Here is a 24,260-nt window from a genome sequence, read left to right as displayed (position 1 = left end):
TAATATCCTACATTAATTATTATATTCATATGACACATATATAAGTTTGATTATAATCTACATATTTAAAGAGCTATAATATGATTTCATTTTTTTAAGCAGGGGTGAGTCATCCATGATAAATGGCTCATACCCTACTCAAGGCAGGCAACAGAACTATAATTTCTCTTCCCAAATGTGGGTCATAAAAACTCTAGATTTTTAACCTTTTTATCTTAGAGCTGGTCATAAACAAATTCTCTGGCTTACATTTGGTTGGTAGAATGTCATAAGACCCCCCTCATTCTAGAAGTCATTCTGTCCCATAACTTACAGGGAAGAATGTTACATAGGAAGGATAAGAAGAATGTGTACTGGACTTTCTGGGTTTCCTCTTTTTTTCTTATATTAGTTCTTTATTTTTTTGTATTAGTTGCTCAAGACAATACAATGATCTTGACATATCATACATTTGATTCAAATAGGGTATGGATTCTCATTTTTCCACATGTACAGATTTAAGGATCACATTGGATATACATCCATGTGTATACATACAGTAATCCTAGTGTCAGTTGTATTTTTCTGCCCTCCCTAACCCCCCTATTAGCAATAAGTCTTATTCTTGTGGTTCACTTACCTTTCTGCACGATTGTTTACACTTCATTTGTGTATATACAGTGAAGTTCCAATAAAAACTCAAAAAGACAGAGTTCAGAGAGCTTTTGGAAAGCCCAGTGCATGGATGTTCCTGGGGGGTTTTGCACTTGTAGAGGATACAGAAGCTCTCTGTTACCTCCTAGGTGCCTTGCCCCATGTGTCTCTTCATCTATACTTATAATACCTTTTATAATAAACCAGTACACATTATTGTTTCTTTGAGTTCTTTGAGCTGCTCTGTCAAATCAACTGAACCCAAGTAAATGACTATAGAAATTTTGATTTATACTTTACCTGTCAGGAGCACATGTGAAACAACCTGGGATTTGTGACTAGCATTAGATAGTGCAGGAAGTCTTGGAGACTTTGCACTCAACTGGTAGATTCTAACTCTATCTCCAGGTAGATTGAGTGTCAGAACTGAATTGGATTAGAGAACACCTAGCTACGTAGCTGGTGGGTTTTTGTTTTGTTTTTCCTGCAGAATTGCTTGCTTGATGGTGAGAAAATATCCCTAGACCTTTTGAGGTCATAAAAATCTTCCAAGTAGATCATTGACATAAGTTGTCAGAATAAAAAAAAAGACACTTTTTTTTTCCAACAGAAGAACAAAGCTATCAAATAAATTTAAATATAGGTATAGATAAACTTGGCAAGTCCTCAGAAGATACAATTGAAATAGTTTTTGTCTGAAATGAAGAATTTTGCATTGTGAATTGTTTATTGATAATGTCTTTCTTGTAAAATTGACTTATTTTCCTCAATTAGCTAAAACTATGGGCCAGGCACAATCCTTTCCCTTTCAATTCTCAAACTACACAAAAAAGAATTAGAGATAATTTGCATTAAAGAATCTAATGTGATTTGAAAATTTGCTTGTATATTTCACATATAAAGGAAAAGGGGCAAATAAATTTGTTCTTTTGTTACTAAATTTACTTTCAGAAATTTGACATTGTTTCATCAAAGACTGATAAACATGGTAGTTCTTAAAATGTTTTATTGAATGAAACTTTCTGCACATACCACTTGAATGCTTAAGCATTTTGAAAGGGTTTTGCCATTCCCAATTATACTAACAAAATATATGTCATTTACCTCCTACTGCTGATCCTATCATCACTTTCACAGCTAACTTATTCCCTGAAACTTAAAAACGCTGTGCTCCTTCTGTGACTCTGGATAAAATCCATTCATTCATCTTCCTAGCTTTTGTGAAAGCACTTAATCCTCCTCAATTTTTGTCAGCTTGCAGCTATATCACTCCAATCTGCTTCTGTTCTCACAGGTCTCTCTCTTCCCATTATCCTGTTACATAAAAGTTCTTCAAGCATATTGGTTAAGGGTAACATTAATTTCCTCATCTTTACTGCATGTGATAAAAACATAATGGATTTTACCATCTTAGCCATTTTTTTAAACTCACAGATTATATTCTTCAAATTATAATTTAAAATAAACAATTTACAAGAGTGACAGGTTTATTTCATTTTTTTATTTTACAGTCCCACGCACTATTAAGTACCCCATTTTGTAATGCCATTTGAACATTCTTAAGTTAGATATGCACATAGTTGTTTTGCATTAAAATATGCTGGCATTTTAAATCTCCAATTTTCAGTTCAGATTGAATTAATTTAAGTGATACTTAAGAAAAATCAAATAGTAATTTCTTTAAAATAACATATTAGCAATTTTAAGTGTGAAATAGAATAATATTAACAATTCATATTGTTGGAACAACCTGGGGTTCCCTTCAGGAGATAAATTGATGAAGAAAGTATGGTGTATATATACACAATGGAATATTACTCAGCCTTAAGGAGAATAAACATATGGCATTTTTTGTTGTTGTTGTTAATTGATGGGACTGAAACTATCATGCTAAGTGATATAAATTAGTCTCAAAAAAATTAAAGGCCAAATGTTCTCTCTGAGATGTGGATGCTAATCCATAAAAAGGGAGGGTAAGTATAGGATTTCACTTACTTGGACAAAAGAAAATAAAGGGAGAGTATAGAAAATGAAGTAGGATGAATTGGACATGATTCTCCTATGTTCATATGAACACAAGACTAGTGTACCCACACAAGAATAGAATAAAAATTGGAATGATTTGCACTCCATATATTTATAATATGTTAAAATACATCCTAGAGTCATGTGCAGATAAAAAAACAAATTTAAAAAAGGAGAAATAATTTTATAATTTTATTCAAATTAGAATATTTTATACTGTCAGTGATGAGAAATAAAACAAAGTTTTCTGATTAAAAAAGTCTGTATTTGTATATATTTCTTTCTCAGAATGTTTTTATGGTCATTTGCTTATTTTTGTTACTGCCTAGTATTCTTAAGTTTCTACTTGAAAGACTCCCTGTAACAATTCCCATAAATTATGTCTAGTGGTGATTTACTCACTCAGTATTTTTTTTTCAAGAAAGATATTATTTTTTCTTAAGTTTATAAAGGAAATTATTGCTGGTGCTCTTTTTCTTTGTTGTCAAATTGTTTTTAATTTGTGTGTGCATCTTTTTTATTTGAAAAATTAATACATAAACTCTTACCTAAATTTTTCTTCCAAAAAATCTTCTGATGATTTTCTGGAAGCTCCATTATAAAAGATAAATCACTCTTCAGTTTTTTTGTTCAGAATTCTTTATTTTCATTTAATTTATTTATTTAGTTAGTTATTTTTGTTTGTGAATAGACTTTACTTATTTATTTACATGTCGTGCTGAGAATTGAACAGACTTTTGTTTATTTATTTATAGGAGGTGCTGAGAATTGAACCCAGTTCCTCAGACATGCCAGCCAAGTGTGCTACTGCTGAGCCACAGCCACAGCCCATCAAAAATCTTGATTTTTAAATTTTGGTAGTTACAATTTGGTAGTTACAATTAGGAGGAAAAGTGGATATGCTTCCCTCACTGTGGGTCCTATGTAGATTTATCTTAATTATTGTTCTTTGAGCTTCTTGAATTTGAGTATCCATTTTCTTTCTCAGAATTGAAAAAAAATTCTATTATTTTTTCAAATGAGTTCTCCTCCCCCTTTTCTTTCTCTTCTTTAGAGATACATGCAAAACACATATTAATTTTTCTGAAATTATCTCATAAGTCCCGTAAAGTTTTTTCACTTATAAAATTTTATTTTATTTTTGCTTTTCTTTTTATTTCTATCAGTAATTTCAAAAAGCCTGTATTTTAGTTCAGTGACTCACTCTTGTGCTTGATCAAATCTGTTACTGAACACATATAGTGAATTTTTTTTCATATATTGTTTTATTTAGCTTTTATACTGTTGTGTTGGCATTTTTATATTTTACATGTATTTTCCTGATTTTTTGTAGTTTTTTTCTTTATCTTTTTCTTTTTTGACAGAGAGAGAGAGAGAGAGAGAGAGAGAGAGAGAGAGAGAGAGAGAGAATTTTTTTAATATTTATTTTTAGTTTTTTGCAGACACAACATCTTTGTTTGTATGTTGTGCTGAGGATCTAACCTGGGCTGCACACACTCCAGGCGAGTGCGCTACTGCTTGAGCAACGTCCCCAGCCCTAGTTTTCTTTTTCTTTTTAATATTTATTTTTTAGTGTAGTTAGACACAGTAACTTTATATTATTTTTTCATTTTTTTTGTGGTGCTGAGGATTAAACCCAGGGCTTTGTGAATGCTAGGCAACTGCTCTACCACTGAGCCACAATCCCAACTCCTTTGTGTAGTTTTATGCCTGTATTCTCTTATAACACATGTATGTACTTTTAAGAGGACTATTTTCATTTCATTAAATTATTCATATTACCTTCAAAGTCTTAGGATTGGTCTTTTTTATTGATTTATATGTGTTTCTGTGTTTCTTCATGTGTCTTGTTAGTTCTGTTACAATTTTTTTGTTTGTGCATTTGAAAAAACAGCTACCTCTTCCAGACTTTGTGAATCAGTTTTGTATGGGGGACAAATTTTCCAAATTAGTTGGAAATGTTGAAAGCCCCACAAATCTTTTAAGAGAGTGCTTCTTGGTGGACTTGAATTATGGTTTCTGAATTAGACAGGTTTGCTGTTTTTTTTAGGAAGGTCTTGTACTCTATTCTTCCCGCTGGTGTCTTATTGCACTATTGTAAAGTCTTAGACAGTCCTTTTGAGCTCTCTCTGGTTCTGAGCCCAACTCAGGTATTGAAAGTAAGAGATTTCCTCATATGAGCATTGAGATATGTAAGACAAATCATTTCCTCAGACACTGTCTCTCCCTAAACAACACCTTGAATATTGGAAGCATATCCACTCTTCCTCCTAAGAAAGTAGTCATGAATTATGTTTATCCTGCTAGGTTGGGCATGGGGTTGACAACAGGTTAAAGGAAATGGCTTCTTTCCCTTCTTTAAATAAAACTGTATATTCTATGGAATAACCCAATTTCATAACTGGCTTCTGGTATGTTCCTACAGGATCATTAGACCATAATCTTGCTGTGTCAGTGTTTGTAAGAAAGTGAGTTCTGGAGCTTTCTACTCTGAAAAGTTGCAAACACCACTCATGAAAAAAATTTTATTTTAATAGAAAAATTAATACTGTTATTCATATTATAATGTGTCTCTCATTGAAGTATAATTTCTTAAATGTGAGCATAAAATTCATTTTATGGGAAAGCTTAAATACACTTCAGCTGCTTTTATCTTGTAACCCATTGAGTAACTATAAATAATAATATCATGATATTTGTGGTATTGTTTAAATATCCTAAACCTGTTGGGTATTTCAAGTTGAAATATTTTATAAAATATGTAACATTTAAATTATTTTTCAATGCTGAATAGCTGAATATATCCAATTAAACTCATGCAATCTCCAAATTTATAATCCAATCTTCTCAAAAAAGATTAGTCAAATAGTATTTTTTCTGAGCCCTGAAATAAGGGAACCTAATGAGCACATTGAAGGTTTTTATATTCTACGGTGTTAGATTATAAACCAAATCTGAAATCTATATAAATCAGGAAATTTGGGGAAGATAAAGGTTGAGAATCTTGGCAGAACAAGAAGAACATTCTGGTTCATTTCAGAACATCAGATCACAAGTGAAGTTTTTCTTCAATGCTCCTGTTAACTTCCAATTCTTTTTATTTTTCTGATACTCACTTTTCCAGCTTTGCTGTTTTATACCTACACTTCCCATTTAATAAAAACTTCATGATTTATAATGCCTAACTTAATTTTGTCTTCCTAGCTAAAAGAAATCATATAATTTAGATATTGATCTTTATTTTTCTAGCATACTGTCATATCATGAAGTGATCTTTTTATGAATTAATGGGAAAAATTACTTTCTTTTACATTGAATGTTTTCCCATTTATTGTACCATATACATAATACATACATTTCATGGTTGCACATTTGCAAAATATCTTGACCGAAATCAAGATGTAAGACACTGAATCTAGTTTTCCTAATAATAAGTAGGTTAATATTAACTGAATTGATAATTTATCATATACAAATCAGCATCATAGAAAAAAATATACTATATATCACATGCTGTGGTGATAATAGATTTTAGGCTATGGAAAACAGAGGTATTGTTTCGGAGCTTTAAACCTTAATTTTATCTTATAATCTGCTCATAAGTGTCTGAGTCATACTCTGAAATACTTTCCTAACATAAAAATGAAGGATGGAAATTAATTCCAGTTGTGGATTTTGATTAGATGATTTTTGAAAATATATTAAAGTCTCTGAACAATTTGTAGTTTCTGAAGTTCTAATTTACATACTTATTTGGAACTTATTTTTTTCCAGTGTGTGTGAAGAACTTATAAGTCATCATTCCCATGCTTCAACTAAGAGAAAAGAGTTAAAAACTGAAAATCAAAAAAGCCTTCTTAAGTACATCACAGAAATGAGATTCTATGACCAAGAGATGCTCTTAAAACTGGAAAGGTTGACAAATACAGAGAAAAATAGCTTGCAAGGAACAGAAGATGCTGGAGCAGAAATGGAGGAATGGTTGAGACTCATCATTGCTTTGTGTGAGATAGCTTGAGAGCAACAAACTCCTGAGAATTCAGTCTCACTGTTCATGCAGAGTTGTAGCTCCAGAAGCTCTTCCAAAATTAATGGTAAAACTCTGAAAAAATTTTATGTGTCCAAAAGAGGCAGAGAAATTCACTTGTGTGGAATATGCTCATGATAATGAAACCATTGTGAGAGATTTTCAAGGCATTTGTTTTTCTCTGCCTGTCCACAGAGAAAACAATTTTGTCAGAGTTTGTGACAATGTAGTGGTAGGAAAATCACTCCATCCCCTTCTATCTTTTCTCACATCAACAGGCAGGTGTGGGGGTGGGAGGGAGCTGAGAAACTTGAGAAGATTTCAAACCACTGACAAGTGCCCACTGAACTAGGATTTATAAGTTTATTTCATGATTTTTCTCTACTCATAAATTCAGATAACTATGGATAATATGCTACAAATTGTGAGAAATAAATTATTTGTGTCAACTTGCATAAGTGTGATACTTAGTGTTTTAAATGTTGAAGTGAAGACATTTTTAAGATATGCTTAATATCAACAATCAGATCTTGTTCAAGACAGTTCAACAAAGTCTCTTGTTCTGGTTTTTAGAGGGAATGCCTTCAATATTTTTTCATTTAGAATGACATTGGCCTGAGGCTTAGCATAGATAGTCTTTATGATTTTGAGATATATTTCTGTTACCCCAAGTTGCTCTAGTGTTTTGAATGTAAAGGGGTACTGTATTTTGTCAAATGCTCTTTCTGCATCTATTGAGATGTTCATATGATTTTTATCTTTAAGCCTATTGATATAATGAATTACATTTATTGATTGTATATGTTGAACCAACATTGCATATCTGGGATAAATCCCACTTGATCATGGTGCACAATCTTTTTGATATGTTTTTTATTTGATTTGCCAGAATTTTATTGAGAATTTTTGCATCTATGTTCATTAGAGATAATGTTCTGAAGTTTTTTTTTCTTTTTTAAATGTATCTTAGCCTAGTTTTGAAATAAGCCTCATAAAATGGCCTCATAAAATGAGTTTGAAAGTTCTGCCTTTTTTTCTATTTCCCAAAATAAATCAAAGAGTATTGGTACTAATTCTTCTTTAAAGGTCTTTTAGAACTTGGCTGTGTATCCATTCAGTTCTGGGCTTTTCTTGTTGGTAGACTTTTGATGACATCTGCTATTTTTTCACTCAAAACTGATATGTTTAAATTGTTTATATCATCCTGATTCAGTTTGGGAAAACTATATGACTCTAGAAATTTTTTGATGCCTTCAATATTTTCTATTTTATTGGAGTACAAGTTTTTAAAATAGTTTCTAATTATCTTCTGTATTTCCGTAGTGTCTGTTGTGATATTTCTATTTTCATCACATATCTTCTCTTCATTAGCATGAGTAAGGGTCTGCCAATTTTATTTAGTTTTTTCAAAGAACCAACTTTTTGTTTTGTCAATTTTTTCAATTATTTTCTTTTTTTTTCAATTTCATTGATTTCTGCTTTGATTTTAATTATTTTCTGCCTTCTGCTGCTTCTGGTGTTGATTTGATCTTGTTTTTCTAGGGCTTTGAGATATAATAATGTTTACTCATATAATTGTTGACTTTTTTTCTTTTAAGGAATAAACTCCATGCAATGAGTTTTCCTCTTAGAGTTGCTTTCATAGTGCCACAGAAATTTAGATATATTTTGTCTGTGTTCTCAATTACCTCTAATTTTTTTAAAAATTTTCTCTTTGATGTCTTTGGCAACGCATTGTCTATTCAATAGAATATTATGTTGTCTCCAGGTGTCGGAATGGATCTTTTATTTTATCATTGATTTCTAATTCCATTCCATTATGATTTGATAAAATGCAGGGTAGTATCTCTACTTTTTATATTTGCTAAAGGTTTTTTCGTGGCATAGTATATGGTCTATTTTAGAGAAGGATCCATGTGCTGCTTAGAAGAAAGTATATTCTTTCATTGAAAGATAAATTATTCTTTATGTGTCAATTAAGTCAAATTATTTATTATATTATTAAATTCTATCATTTCTTTGCTCAGCTTCTGTTTGGAAGGTCTGTCTAGTGAAGAAAGAGGTGTGTCAAAGTCACCCAAAATTATTGTGTTGTGGTCTATTTGACTCTTGAACTTGAGAAGAGTTTGTTTGAGGAATGTAGAGGCTTCATTGTTTTAGGTATATATATATATATGTTTAAAATTATTAAGTCTTGTTGGTGTATGGTTCCCTTGAGTAGAAGGTAGTGCCCTTCTTTATCCTTTTTGATTGACTTTAGTTTGAAGTCTACTTTATTCGATATAAAGATGGAAACTTCTGCTTGCTTCCACAATCCATGTGAGTGGTACAATTTCCCCCCACTCTTCACCTTCAGTCTGTGGATATCTTTTTCTGTGAGATGAGTCTCTTGGAGGCAGCAGATCATTAGTCTTCTTTTTCTTAATCCAATCTGCCAGTCTATGTCTTTTGATTGGTGAGTTTAGGCCATTAACATTCAGGATTATTATTGAGACATGATTTGTGTTCCCAGCCATTTTTTTTAATTTATGATATTTAATGTGGCTTGGTTTATTGTCTGATTTTCATCATTGTTTTTATTTTCTTATCTTGGAATATTTTGCTGAGGATGTTCTGTAGTTCAGGCTTTCTAACTGTAAATTTTTTAAACTTTTGTTTAGCATGGAAGGTTTTTATCTCTTCATCAAATCTAAAGCTTAGTTTTGCTGGATGTAAGATTCTTCATTGGCATTCATTTTCTTTCAGAGCTTGGTATATGTTGATTCACAGTCTCCTGGTTTTGAGGGCTTGGGTTGAAAAATCTGCTGAGATATGAATTGGTCTCTCCCTATATGTGATCTGATTTCTCTCTTTTGTTACTTTAAAAATTATATTTTTATTTGGTATGCTGGGCATTTTTATTATAATGTGCCTTGGTGTAGATCGGTTGTAATTTTGTATATTTGGTGTCCTGAATCCTTTCGTATTTGGTTTTCCAATTCATTCTTCATGCTTGAAAAATTATCTGATATTATCTCATTGAAAAGATTGTGCATTTCTTTGATTTGAAACTCTGTGCCTTCCTCTATACCAATAACTCTTAAATTTGGTCTTTTGATGCTGTCCCTTTATTCTTGGATGTTCATGATGTCTAACTATCTTCACTGTGTTATCAAATTTATTCTCTAGATTGTATACTTTGTCTTCATTATCTGAAATTCTTTCTTCTAAGTGATATAGTCTATTGGTTGTGCTCTCTGTTGAAATTTTTATTTGATTTATTGTACCCTTCATTTCAAGGATTTCTGTTTTTTTCTAGAGTCTCTATCTCTCTCTCTTAAAGTAATTTTGTGCTACCTGTATTTTTTTCTCTTATTGTTGAAGTGATCAATTTCTGCCTGTATTTGCTCTTTTAGGTAATTTATAAATTCACAGATAATTTTAATTATAACATTTTGAACTCATTCTCTGACATTTCATCAACTTCACTTTCCATGGGTTCTGAATTTTAGTGTCCTTGTTTTTTGGGGGACACTTTCCTCTATTAGTTTTTCAAGTTGTGTTTGTGTCTTCTTTATTGCAGTGTGGATATGAGATATTACATTTTTACGTATATTCTTGTTGAACCTGTGCAGATTATCTGTACCTTGACTCGATGTTGAGCTTTCAGATTCTACTGGTATCCCTCAATGAATGCTTCTGCATACTGAATCTGGGTCCTACATAAGTTGGCATGGGTAAATGTGGGCAGCCAGTCTGAATGTTTCACATTCTCCTCCCTGGAGCAGAGAGGCTCTCACCATCACTACATTATGAAGTGACCTGGACATTGCCCCAGTCCTGGAGGTTAAGGATGCACATTCAGAAGTAGGCATGCCACCCCATGGATTGAGCTATGCTCACTTGTTCTTTTGTGATATTACCCCTTAGCTCAGTTTGGGATAGAATGTTCCATGGAAATGCCTTTTTTGTGTCCATTCCTCTTGCTCTGGTTTTGGGTATGGCCTTCTTATATGTCATCCAACCTACTGACAGCAGGCTTCAGAAAAATAGACTCAATCCCTGAAACCAGATCCCTTGCCTCATTTGAATGGCTTCTCCTCAACAAAAATGTTCAGTATGCACATACTCTTTCTCTCTGAAGACACTTAAGGTCAGAGGAGGCATCACAAGACCCCCCCCCCAAAAAAAAATGTGTTTCTGTCTTTTGTGTGGTTATTTCATGCAGCCCGGTTGACCTGGAGTTAACTTTGGTGTTTTTATCATGAGAAACATGAGAGGTGAATCTGGGCCACTGGGCTTGACCTCTATTGGCAGTCAGGTGACTGTGGTAGTCTGAGCTGAAATTTGGCTCCCATAGTACTCTGCTGGACAGAAGGGGTTGTCCTGCACCTGAGGCTAGGCTCTGGTGGGTGTCTGCTCCACCAGGGTAGGGTGGAATGGGATTGCTGTGAGCCTGGGACCACCAAGCCATTGTTGATTTGTTCTTCTTGAAGTTTATTTTATTTCAGGAGAACCAAGATTGCAGCATGTAATTTTTTATTGATTTTTTTGAATCTCAAAAGAAGTGCTTATTTGTTATATTATTTTGTTATGAGCAAAAAGTAAATAAAAATAAAGTGCTGTCTCTAACCATGAGCCAAACTTAACTCAAAATTGAACAAGGACCCAAGAATTAAACCAAAGACTCTGTATCTAATAAGAGAAAATGTAGGTTCTGATCTTCTTCATGTGGGATTAGGACACAACTTTCTTATAGCTCAAGAAGTTAAACCAAGAATCAATAAATGGGATGGAATCAAACTAAAAACTTTCTTCTCAGCAAAACAAATAATCTGTGAAGTGAACAGAAAGCCTACACCTTTTTAGCCCTCACACATCAGATAGAGCACTAATCTCTTGGGCATATAAAGAAATAAAAATGCTAAGCACAAAAAAAACTCCAATCAACACATGGACTAAAAACTGGAACAGGTACATATAAGAAGAGGATACACAATCAATCAACAAATATATTAAAAAAATGCTCATCATCTCTAGCAATTTGAGCAATGCAAATCAAACCTACTCTAAGATATTATCTCACTTTCATCAGATGGCAAGTATTATGAAGACAAACAACAATAAGTTTTGATGAGGATGTGGGGGGGAAAGGTACTCATCCTTTCCTGGTAGGACTAAAAATTGGTGCAGCCCATATGGCAAATAGTATGGAGATTTCTTGAGAAGTTGGGAATGAAACCACCATGTAATCCACCTCTCCCTATCCTCGGTCTATACCCAAAGGACTCAAAAAGAGCATACTTCAGGGACACAGCCATATCGATGTTTATAGCAGCACAATTCACAATAGCTAAAGTGTGGAGCCAACCTAGATGCCCTTCAGTGGATGAATGGATTAAAAAAACATGGCATATATACACAATGTAATTTTACTTAGCAATAAAAGTCAATAAAATCATGGCATTGGCAGGTATATAGATGGCATTGGAGAAGATAATGCTAAGTGAAGTTAGCCAATCCCCAAACACACCAAATGGTTAATGTTTTCTCTGATATAAGGAGGCTGACTCATAATGGGGTAGGGAGGGGAAGCATGAAAGGAACAAATGAATTCTAAATATGACAGAGGGGGTGGGAGGGAAGGGGAGGAGACAGGGAATTAGCAAGGATGATGGAATGTGATAGACATCATTATCCAAAATACATGTATAGAGACACAAGTTGGTTTTCATCTTACTTTATATAAGAACAGAGATATGAAAAATTGTGGTATATATGTGTAATAAAAATTTTTATGCATTATGCTGTCATCTTTTATTTTAAATCAATTTAAACAAACAAAACAACAACAACAAGGAAAAGAGCTCTGTCTGGCAAGGGAATGGAGAAGTTCCAGGGTAATTTGGAGAAACCTATTGGATAATCAATATCTGCAAACAGTTGAGAAATATTGCTAAAGATTTTAGGAAATGGTCCATCCCTTTCTACACCTTTAAGGAAAGGAGCATGAGCCATGAAGGTCCACAAAGAAATAGTCTGTGTACTATTGATGATTAAAGTAGTTAAAGAATAAATTAAGAATATAGAAGGCTGGGAGACATTTTGATGTGAATTTATCCCATCTATTCAGATTGTTTGACCAACACTTTGACATCACCACAGGTTTTTGGATATTGTGGTTTATTGTCGTTGATGATGCTTTCTCATCTTGAGAGTCAGTTTCTGCATCTGGGGAATCAGCCATCAAGTGTTGCACAAGTCTTGCTGGGATCCATATTGGTCTACATATTCTGGAAAAACACAAGCAAAAGCTTTCACTAGGGTTAATAAAAAAGCTCATGGTTGCCATTGTTGTTTTTGAGGATATTTCCAGACCACTTATGGTAACTTGAGGGACTTGTTAATGGCTCCTAGTATTTCTGTATTGGGTTATGGTTAACATCCTCAAATTTCAAAAAACAAAAGGTAAATAAAGCCATATTGGTTAACATATGAGGAATTGCATCAGTTAGCAAGAGATTCTATCTCTAATTTTTGTGTTTTGAGCCATAAAATTTTGATGGGCTGTCTCAAAAATGGCTTGTGCTTTGGGGTTAATAGGAATTCTTCGAAAATATTTAATGTTGTATTTCACACAGAATACAGCAAACATTTTGAAAGTATAATCTGAACCATTGTGTGCTGTTACATTATGTAGAAAACATTTTGTCACAATGCATTTGAGCATATGTTGAATGATATGATTAGTTTTTTCCCCAACCATAGGAGTAGCTGTAAGTAGTCCAGAAGATGTGTCAATTGTGACATATAAATAGTTTAATTTACCAAGCAATGGTATGTGTATGACAACAATCTTTCATAAAGACAATGCCTTTAAACCCCATGAAATGACTTCTTGAGTTTGTAAGACACCCCCCCCAAAAAAAAGAAGCATAACTTTTACAAGTTTTCACTATCTGTTTAGTTTGTAGGATACTGAGTGTAGGAAAAAAAATGTTTAAGGGAGTGGACTGAATGTTGGAATTAAGCATGTAACTCTTGCAGATTCCCAATCAGTGCCATATTCACTTCACATGGCTTGATCTGTTAAATTATTAAACTTTGAGATAAATCCAGGTAAAACAGTATGTGATGAATCCAGCCTATTTTCATCTTAAGACTGGGAGCTATCTGTCACAAGGTCATGAAAAGTTCATTTCTGTTTTAATGTAAAATACTAATATTTCTATTTGCCCTGATCACACTTTGGTGTTTTAAACTTGCTTGGAACTCCTGCCCAAGCTTTGAACTTACTTATACCTGGCTCTCCCTCACTAGATAACAATGCTTCCTAAAAATCTCAGCTTCTCCTCATTAATTCTGATGGTGAAATCTGAGTTTACTCCCTACCTTGAGATGTTAAGATATGTGGATTATTAACCTGCTATCTGCCTTTGCATTATGCTTCCCAGGATCCTGTCAGCTGTAAGCTGCCTAGACATCTATCTTTGTAACTTTTTATGTTATTAAAAACTTCCCTGCTCTTAGACCAGGCACTGTCCTCTGGCCCTACTCTTGGGTGAGGCAATTCACTGATCAGCTCTCTTGTGAACTCAATATAAGCTTGTTTTAATTTGGTTTAGAATTAGCATCAATGGGCTTTGCTTTGCATTCTGGGTTCAACATAAGAGCTCTGATATGAGTGATGAACAGTGAGTTAGTATATTTTTGGAGCACTCTTTGAGAAGAAAGAAGGAGTATATTCAAAGCTGATTTTGCTTTCCCTTTAATAAAGAAACAGGGAAACCTGGCTATAAGTTTGGCACAATAAACACTATCAGTGACTTAACTTCAATGACCCAAGTGGTTGCCTATAACTCTAATAATTGGGGTGAGGCAGGTATCTCCTTGTAAGTTCAGGTTTTGTATTCATCCCTGGTAAGATTATAAATAAGAATTAATAGGCCACCAGAATAACTGGCATCAGTATTGATAAGGTCAGCTCCAGGAATTTGTTTATCACAAATTATCTTTAAAAAATAAACTGTTTTATCAAATAAATCTTGAATAGGTTTGCAAGGAGTAATGATTAACCAATGAAAAAGTCATAATTGAATGTTGAAATAGGATATTATTTTTCAAATGGAGGTTTACTTCCTCTTTAATTAATGGCAAGACAAATGTATCAGGTTTTAGACCAAATAATTGAAGAGTCCTAGTGTGTAGTTGGAATACCACTAGACAAAACATACTAATTTGGGGGTAATTTTGAAAGAAAAAGCAGCAGAAAGATGCACTGATTCTAAATGGCTACTTTATTCCTGGAAAAGAAGACCAGTGGGAATAGGTTAGGTGTACAAACTATAGTAATAATGTCCTTCTCAGGATCCCATTGGCTAAGATGCAAATCAGCAAGCTGATTATTAACCTCTTATAAGGCTTTGTAAGCTTCAGGAGTTAATCTTATTAAAGACAAAGAATATAGATCATTCTCCAAACATTGGAACAGAGGAGGTAGAGCCCTTCAGAAAACCTGTTGAAATGTAAGCCAATTTCTGTTTCCTAAAATCTTTTGTAAATCATTTAATGTAATGAGAGATTTTATTTAAATGTTGAGAGCCTGTACTAAGATCTCTGCAAGAGTTAATAAATGATTCACAAAAAGTGAAAATGGGCTAATTTTTGAACACTTCCTGGAGCTCTATTTAATTCAATTTCTTTAAGTGTTAATTGGACTTGTTGGAAGATGGAGTCTAGGTCTTGTGCAGAGGGGTGGGCTAAAATAATGTCATCCATATAATGTATAATCATGAGGTCTGGTACCTTGAAGAAAGGCACCAAGGCCTGGAATATATAATATTGACAAATAATAGAACTGGTTTTCATGCCTTATGTTAAGCCTAACATTGCCATCTCTGACATGGTACAGCTTGATTTAATATATGCAGAAAGAGTCAACTCCTCTATATGGCACTGTTGCAACATCTGTGAAAAAGAAAAAATATAAGAGCTTATAGCCAAATAGGAGACTCCTTGCTCTTTCTACATTCTTTCTCCTGTTCTTTCTCCATTTCTACTTAAATCTCAACACCTCATATCAGATACCCCTTTTCTTCTACATCTGTGTTACCCTCCTCTTGCTCACTATCTTTTCTTCTTGTTAGCTTTCCCCATTTTCCTTCTAATCTTCTCTTGCAATAGCTGTCTCTCCCAAACAACAGTGGGCCGCTGCTGCAATCTCTTCTCCACCCAGAGTGAGCCACTAACAGCTAGCAATATAACATAAAAGAAGTTTGAGGCTTGTTTATGTGTTTGCTACTCCTGCTGAGGAGCATTTTTCAGAGCCAGTTGGCCACCAGACATCAGTATTGAATATTCCTTCCAAAGGAAACCATGGATTTGTAGCTAAAAATTTTTGCCAAAAAGTTTCTAATTCCTCATAGTTTACTTTTATACCCTGGGCATTTAAAAGATATTGTGTAATTAGTAGATGAGCATGTTTATGTTAACCAGGTAAATTACCCATTGCCCTGACCGCTTATGTTTTGAGCTTTGCGTTTCCTTATAGCCAGGGATCCCTCAAGCAAAATCACCTGGTTATCCAATGTTTGAGCACCAGAATGCTGAAGGGCCTACCCTTCCAACATCTACTGTGGGAGCTTGAGAGCATGGAGAAACCCCTCCAGAGATTGTTTCATAGAACAACATATGCTTTATTTCACAGCAAAAATAGCTTTAAGAGTGAGTATTTGCCAATTTACATATAACAGTCATGATATGCCGGAGGTGATTCACAACAGACCATCTTATGGATGTCCAGACATCAAGAGTCTATAAACTGACATTTAGGCTGACCTTGCACCAACAGGGCAATAACTCCTTGTCAAAGAAACAAGGAAGTTGCACTTGACAGTGTTCTGACAGAAATTTGTACCCAAACATAATATTCTATGTTAGAATTTCCCTGCTGAACAATGAGCAAGATAAGCATTCCTCCATGTAGTTCCAAGGTCAGGTCCTGCAACAAAAACTGAAACTAAAAATCTATAAAGTCTTACTTATAACTAAGGCCTGTTTATCTGAACCTTTATGCTAGTGTCTCTTGAGTACCTGGAATTGTTTCTTGTAACAAAATCAGTAATGCATGTATATTGGTCATGGCACACACTACCTTCAAATAGTTAAAAAGAAAATATGATTTGTAAAGGGTGAAAAGTACACTAGTGAATGAGAAAAACTATACTAACCTCCTATCTTGAACATCACTATACACATATTTGCATAATTTCAGTGCAAAGTCCTTTACTATATGCTGTAACACTTGCTCTTGACCTCTCTTGGCCTTCTACCTCTCTGTAATGACTTTTAAATGAGTGCCCTACTGCTCTGTTCTGTCTAGTAAAACCTTATGCATCCCTTCGAGACCTGGAGTAGATTTTCAGACTTAACCCATTAAATTCCCAGGAACTCAATTCTATGACTATTTCAATGAAATTGATACAGGTGCATTAAAATAGGTTTGAACTTATCATTGAGAGCTTATATATTATCATATTGCTGCTAATCAACATTATATTTATTTTAATGTACTTACAGTCTTATAACCATTACATATCACATATTATATGTCATATACTGTACTTAGGTTTTCATACGTGTTCCACATCTGGGACGATGGGACACAGTTTCTCTTCCCATGGCTGCATCTCACACACAAAAAAAGGGCTAACATCAGCCATTTGAGTACATATGCATAAGACACCTCTTGGGATGCAAATAACATTCAGAAGTAGGTTCTGCACAGATCCACCTTGGCTAGAATAAAGGCATGGAACATGAGATTTCAGAGATGGCAAGAGCCAGAGGTTCTGGAACATTGTGCTGGGTGAGAGGCAATGTCTGCTCAGTATCAGTGGCATCAGGAACTTCCCTAAGCAATATGCAGTATAACTTCATGGTTTCTCCCAACCGTATAGTTTCCAACCCAGATTCTGAGACCCCTTTAGAAAATCTGTAAGCTACCTAATGCCCTTCAATAAATGTTTAAGTCCTGCAACTAAGTATTCTGGCAGATACATAAAGTACAAAATTTGCATCTTATTCCAAGATATTTTAAGACCTTTAGTGGATCATGCATAACTTGGTTCTTTTAGAATACACAGGGACTTACACATTATAGTGATAGTTTAAGACATCAAAATGTAATGAAGAGTGGAGTCACAGGGCTTTTTGATGTTTTAACAACTTTAGGCAGAGTGAGCAGTCTGTTTGACCACTTCTTACCTGCCCACTAAGAATTAGGTAGTGTGTTTTCTGTATTGAATATGGGCAGGACCATGACCAATTGCATCAGTGTTAAAGAAGCTTTGTGACTTCAAGAATAAATCAAATGACACAATAGACACACCTCTGCCTATATCCTGAGATACCCCAAGCCATCATAAAAAAGTCTGGCTACCCAAATACCACATGCTGAAGGTAGCTGAGACCATATTGATGAGCCATATTAGGTGATCTCACTGACAGACCCAGCTGAGGAATCAGTTGTGAAACACAGTCTGATGTTTTGTGTTTTTTTATTAATTGATACTTGTATTGTCTGGTCTTCCCTTGACTTTCTTGCCAAGATTTGATTATTGGAGGAAAACTAACTCTTGCCTGGTCTTGCCTTATCTGGCCTTGCCTTGCCTCTTCGTGGCATGGCTGCTGAGAAGTTAAGACTTGCTTGGCCTTGCCTAGCATGACCTTGACTTGTCCTTCCAGCTTTGTCATGGCTTATGCATCAGGGGAAGCCAAAGCTTGCCCTAACTTGAATTGGTGGCTCACTTCATTGACCGACCATGGTTTAGCTATGAAGGGGAAAACCAGTCTTGCCTTGCATTATTATTTGTTTTTCCTTTGATATCCCTTGCTGTGATTGAGCTAACTAAGAAAAGCCAAATCTTCCCTGGTCTGGCCCAAACTTTCATGGCTTGGTCATGAGGGAAGCCAGGCTTTGCCTGACCTGACCTTGCCTTCTGTATCAGGAAAGCCAACCCTTGTTTGCTTTTCTTCCTCACCTTACCTTTCTTCTCTTGCATTGCTATGGCTTGGCTGCTGAGGGGAAAACAAGCCTGGCCTTTCTGCATTTTGCCATGCATTGCCTTGAGATGGCTGTCATTGGGAAGCTAAATTTGTCTCATTGTTCCTGTCCTTGCCCTTAGCTTTGCTATGAAGAGGAAGCCAAGCCTTTACTTTCCTTGCTGTTTTGTCTTTTAAAGACTTGACTGCAGAGGGGAAGCTGAGCTCCCCTTGCCCCATGCTGCTTTGCTTTCACTTAACTGGGCTGTCACAAGGAGGCCTCACATTTCCTTCTTTTTCTTTCCAGGTCTAAGAAACCTCTATATTCACAAATATTAGTATTAAGGTTCTTATTCCAGCTGCCAAGAAGGGTAATAACATGGATGGTGGAAGGAGACAGACATCATTATACAAAATACATGTATAAAGATGTGAATATGGCGTCAACATATCTTATATAAAAACAGAGATATGACAATTTGTGTTATAAAGATGTATTAAAAATTGTAATGCAAAAAAGAGCTCATGTATAATGGCATAATTTGGCATGAACATAATTTATATACAGAGTTATGAAAAATTGTTCTGTAAATGGATAAATATGAATGTAATGAATTCCACTACTGTCATGTATGTAAGAAATAAATAAGTAGATAAATATATAAATAAAATAATACCATGTCACATTTATTCTTTTATGTTTTAATACTCAGGGAATACTCAGAAATATTCATTTTTTGTTTTTTTCTCTCTTTTATTCAGTGATTTCCTGCTTGCTTAAGACACCCCTATATTAACTAGCTCATAAAATATACATTATTTTAGTATCCATTAAAGATAATGTACCCATTTTTATAGTCTCTTCAGCATTGTTTTGGCCATACTTACATCTACATTATTTGCAATGAATAATATATATATATAAGTATATATATATATATACACACACACACTATGGCTCATCAATATTTTATACATATATATATATATATAATTTATATACAAAATTTCAAAAATACTTTATATACAAATTATATATATATATATATATATATATATATATAATATTGATGAGTCATATTATATTTGTTTTCACTGCTAAAGATTGACAACAAGGCTTTCTTTCAAATTCATAGCAAAATGTCATAGTGGGGACAGATCTCATTTTGTTCTTGTTTGATTATATGTTTCAATTATAACAGGATAATAGTGAAGTGTATATATAGCATTTTTTTCTGGGTGCTACTAGGGACTGAACCCAAGATTGCATTACTTCTGAGCTAATTTATTTATTTATTCTTATTTTGAAACAGGGTCTAAGTTTCTGATGTTCTTAATGAGTTGCTGAGGCTGGCTTTGATTTTGTGATCCTCCTGATTTATTTTCCCATTACTAGGATTTCAGGCCTGCACCATTATAGCCAGTCACTTTTTTTTTTAACATTATATTCATGTGGCCCAGAAACCACAATAGACCAAGATAGTTAATAATAAATTCAAAAAGATATAAATTAACTAAAAGACCCCTTGAATATTTCTTTTTTTAAAGTGAGAGTGAGAGAGAGAGAGAGGGAGAGAGAGAAATTTTTTTTTATTTTAGAGAGAGAGAGAGAGAGAGAGAGAGAGAGAGAGAGAGAGAGAGAGAGAATTTTAATATTTATTTTTTTTAATTTTCGGCAGACACAACATCTTTATTTGTATGTGGTGCTGAGAATCGAACCCTGGCCACCCGCATGCCAGGCGAGCAGGCTACTGCTTGAGCCACATCCCCAGCCCTTAAATATTTCTTTGTAATATATTATAAAAGCTAATTTTAAAATTTTGTTCATATGTGCACATAAAAGCTCCATGAAGAATAAATATTTCAAAGACAATATTTCTTTGTAGACACAAATTAGCTTATTCCAGGATATTCAAATATACAAATTGGTCATATGGATTAATTGAATTCAAAAACAGAAATAAAAGTGGAGAAAATTTTTAAGTAAAGTCATTTAGAAATCTGAATTTTTGAAATTTTTACATAGTCATTTGAAAAATATTGTGTGAAACAAGTTGAGATATGCTTACAAAGGAGCAAGAAAGGTACATAAAGTACCTTTAAAGTGATCTGCTACATTAGCAGAAAATTGGATATTGCATGAAGACCATTAAATTATGCCTGTAGACATATCCACAGCATGTTCATATGTGTAAATAAAGGCACCTTTTTGACTATTTTGTTTTATTTTATAGCTGCTAGGCATCAACCTCAGGAGCTTTCATGCACACTCATAGTAGGCAATCACCCTGCCACTATTCTAGTAATAAACAGATTTGGAATGAGTCCATTCTCATTCATTTATTGTCTATTACAGATTTCAGAAAATAGCAACATAAATTTATTGCATCCCAATTCCTAACATAAATAAAATTATTATTTTCCAAATTTATCTCTTATTCATATCTCATTGTGATTTTAAGATATTGAGGATTTTTTAACAATATATCAGGTTTTCTAAGTGACAAATTATAAGATTAATAATAAAGAACTTTTAATCTTTCTTGTGTATATGTCATTTATCTCCTTTTTCTGCTTAAATGTTTCTATTCTCTATTTAAGTATATAAACAGCATTAGCTGGCATGCCTCAGGTTCAAGATTTTAATTGAAAAAAATAAGTGTTTTGCCATCTAAAAATGGCGCTATCTCCTGATTTGCAGAAATGGTGCTCATTTCTTTTTCACTTTTAGTGCTGTTTTAATTAGAAGTACTCACCAAGATGCACCTTTATCTGTACTCCTCATTGAAGTGTTGATTAGACATGAGAATAATCTCTTTAACTTATGGATTACTATATCTAGAATGTATTTTTCTTGTTTTATAGATTCTCTTTACAGATGTTCTAATTAGATTTTTCCACTTCCATTCATTTGTAGAACTTTTATGCCATTGAGTTTATATTCATGTTTTTCTGATATTAATAAAATAAAACACCAAGACTTCCATGATAAAATTCTGCAGTCCAGAACATATTGAAGCACCTTAGAATCTAATGATCTGATCCTTAAATTTACCTAGAACTCAGTTATTAACCTATACTGTCTGCATGCCCACCTAATGGTAGCTTATAGTCTGCTTTCTGATATAATTTATCCATTCATATTTGTTACTTACTGAGTTATTTTTATTTGTTTGAAATTTATTTTAAAAATAGTCCTCCTTCTTGATTCTCAAGTGAATTGCTATTAATTACCTGACATATTCTTTTGTGATTTTGATTAATTTATTCATTGGTATAGGAGATTGAACTCAGTGGTAGTCTTTCACCAAGCTCCATTCAAAACTTTTTCATATACTAATCTGACACAGAGTCTCATTGTTGCTTAGTGCCTTGCTAAATTGTTGCAACTGGCCCTGAATTTGTGCTCTGATTCAGCCTCCCAAGTAAAATCATTTGGAAAAATTTACACGTCAATCTCCTGAACTTTTTGTTTGTTAAATTCTCTTTACTGGACTGTGGTTATTATTCTTTCTCAATACTAGTATTAAAGTTTCACTTGCCTTATTTTTTCCCTTTATTTAAGGTTGAGAAGCTTGGCACAATGCCTCATGCCCTTAATCCCAGCATGGTAGAGGTGGAAAGAAGCAGATCATCCTAAATTGGAAGCCAGCCTGGGCACTTAGTGTCTCAAAATTAAAAGTAATCATTTAGAAAGGATGGTGTGTACAGCTCAGTGGTGGGGTACCCCTGGGTTCCATCTCCAGTACTGGGGGTCAAGGAGATTGAGAACCACAAATTTAATGATCATTTGTATTTTCAATTATATATTTGATAGATTTTCCCCTAATATTTAATTTATTGTCATTTATTTTTTATTGTTTAGTATTTCTTAATACTTTTAAAACTGTAGTTTTTGACATTCTTGTTTCTTAACAGAAACACTAAGAAACCTCATTTTCTAGGCCCCACAGATTTTACAGGATAACATGGCTCTGTGTTATGGCTTTTCTTGGGGTGATCCTTGAACTAGTTTGCCTTTGGTTGAGAATTTTAGTTTCAAACTTCTCCCTCCTGGTGGCTGCACACAGGGGAAGATCTTCACCAGCAAGCCCAGTTAAGTATTTAAGGGCTTTGTCGCCCTTGCTGTGGATACACTCTCTCCAGACACTTAGCTTTCTAGGAAGAAAGCTGTGGAATTCTATCAAAAGTACATAATTTTTTTTCCGCCTGGTTTCTTCACTGTAGGTTCTTTGATGTTCAATGGTTTTTTCTCTTTCTCAATGTGACTAATTATCAAAATATGCCACCAGTTCTGTGTCACAGTAGACAGAAAACAGTTCCCTAAAAATCCAGAATACTGGAGCTATGTTCTCCTTTCTCTGACACCAAAAGGGGAAAATGAGAATTGGGCAGTTTCTCCTGATCATACTGGTGTGTCAACTTGGGGGAAAAACTGATCAGTGAGAAAGGCAAAAGTTTTCCTTTACCATTTAGTGAGGCTATTCTTGGTTTTGCCTTCTATCTCCAGTTCTTATTAGTTTTACTACAACTATTTGGCTGGGTATTGAGGCTGTTTATATACATTTATGTGTGGTTGTGGGAAAGTGAAATCATTTGTATAGCTGTTTTGGTTGAGTCTAAACTCCCTTCATCCACTTGGGAGTTCTTGTTATTAGAAGTGAAATGTTCCATTGATGAATGAGTAATTGTAAAATTAAGTGCATGAAATTAAGTGTAGATGTGTTAAAAGTAAAATTCAATGGTAACTTTGGAAAAAGTAATTCTTGGAGTTATGCAGGAAGAGAAAAACACAAGAGTGAGATTCACAAATGAATGGAAGACTTGGGATACGGCTTAGGGTAGAGCATATTCTGGATTAGATTGGAATATCATCAATCAATCAATCAATCAAATAAAAAAAAACTGATTTTAATTTAGTGTTTGCAGACCCTCCTTTTGAAAGACATTGTATCTAAGTGGAATAATGGAGAATAATCTTTGTTCTTTTTTAACTGTATTTTTCAACCTATACATAATGATTATATGTAAAACTTTGAACATTTAAAAAATTACATATGTAATACCAAAAATGCTAAAAAATAAATTCATAAAAATTTAATCTACAGTCACCATGAAAATTTTTTCCTGATTTATTAAATAAACTGAGTATTAATTTTCTCATTCTTAATGATAACACAGGGCTGGAGTCGTTTTTCAGTGTAAGAGAATTTTTCTAGCATGGATGAGGCATTGTTTTTGATACTCAGCACCACATATAAATAAATGAATAAAATAAAGATCTATCAACAATTAACATTTTTAAAAAGATAACAGAATAAGTTTCAAGGGCAGATATGCAAAGTGCTTATTAATATTGAAATGGTGAACTCAATAACAAAACCTGAGGGCAAATTCAGAAAATATTTTTATTTCATAAACTGAATTGTACAGAAAGTCTATAGAAGAATGATGTGGTGCATATGAAGTGTGTTGTGCATACAAAAGAAAAAACATACATGCAGGTCACCACTCAAGTTTCACAGCATTAGAGGAACATTGGATCAACAAGTCA

The sequence above is a fragment of the Ictidomys tridecemlineatus genome, chromosome 3 (assembly GCF_052094955.1).
Source record: "Ictidomys tridecemlineatus isolate mIctTri1 chromosome 3, mIctTri1.hap1, whole genome shotgun sequence".
NCBI classification, from domain to species: domain Eukaryota; kingdom Metazoa; phylum Chordata; class Mammalia; order Rodentia; family Sciuridae; genus Ictidomys; species Ictidomys tridecemlineatus.
The sequence above is the reverse complement of the archived record's forward strand: the minus strand, read 5'-3'. Positions refer to the sequence as shown.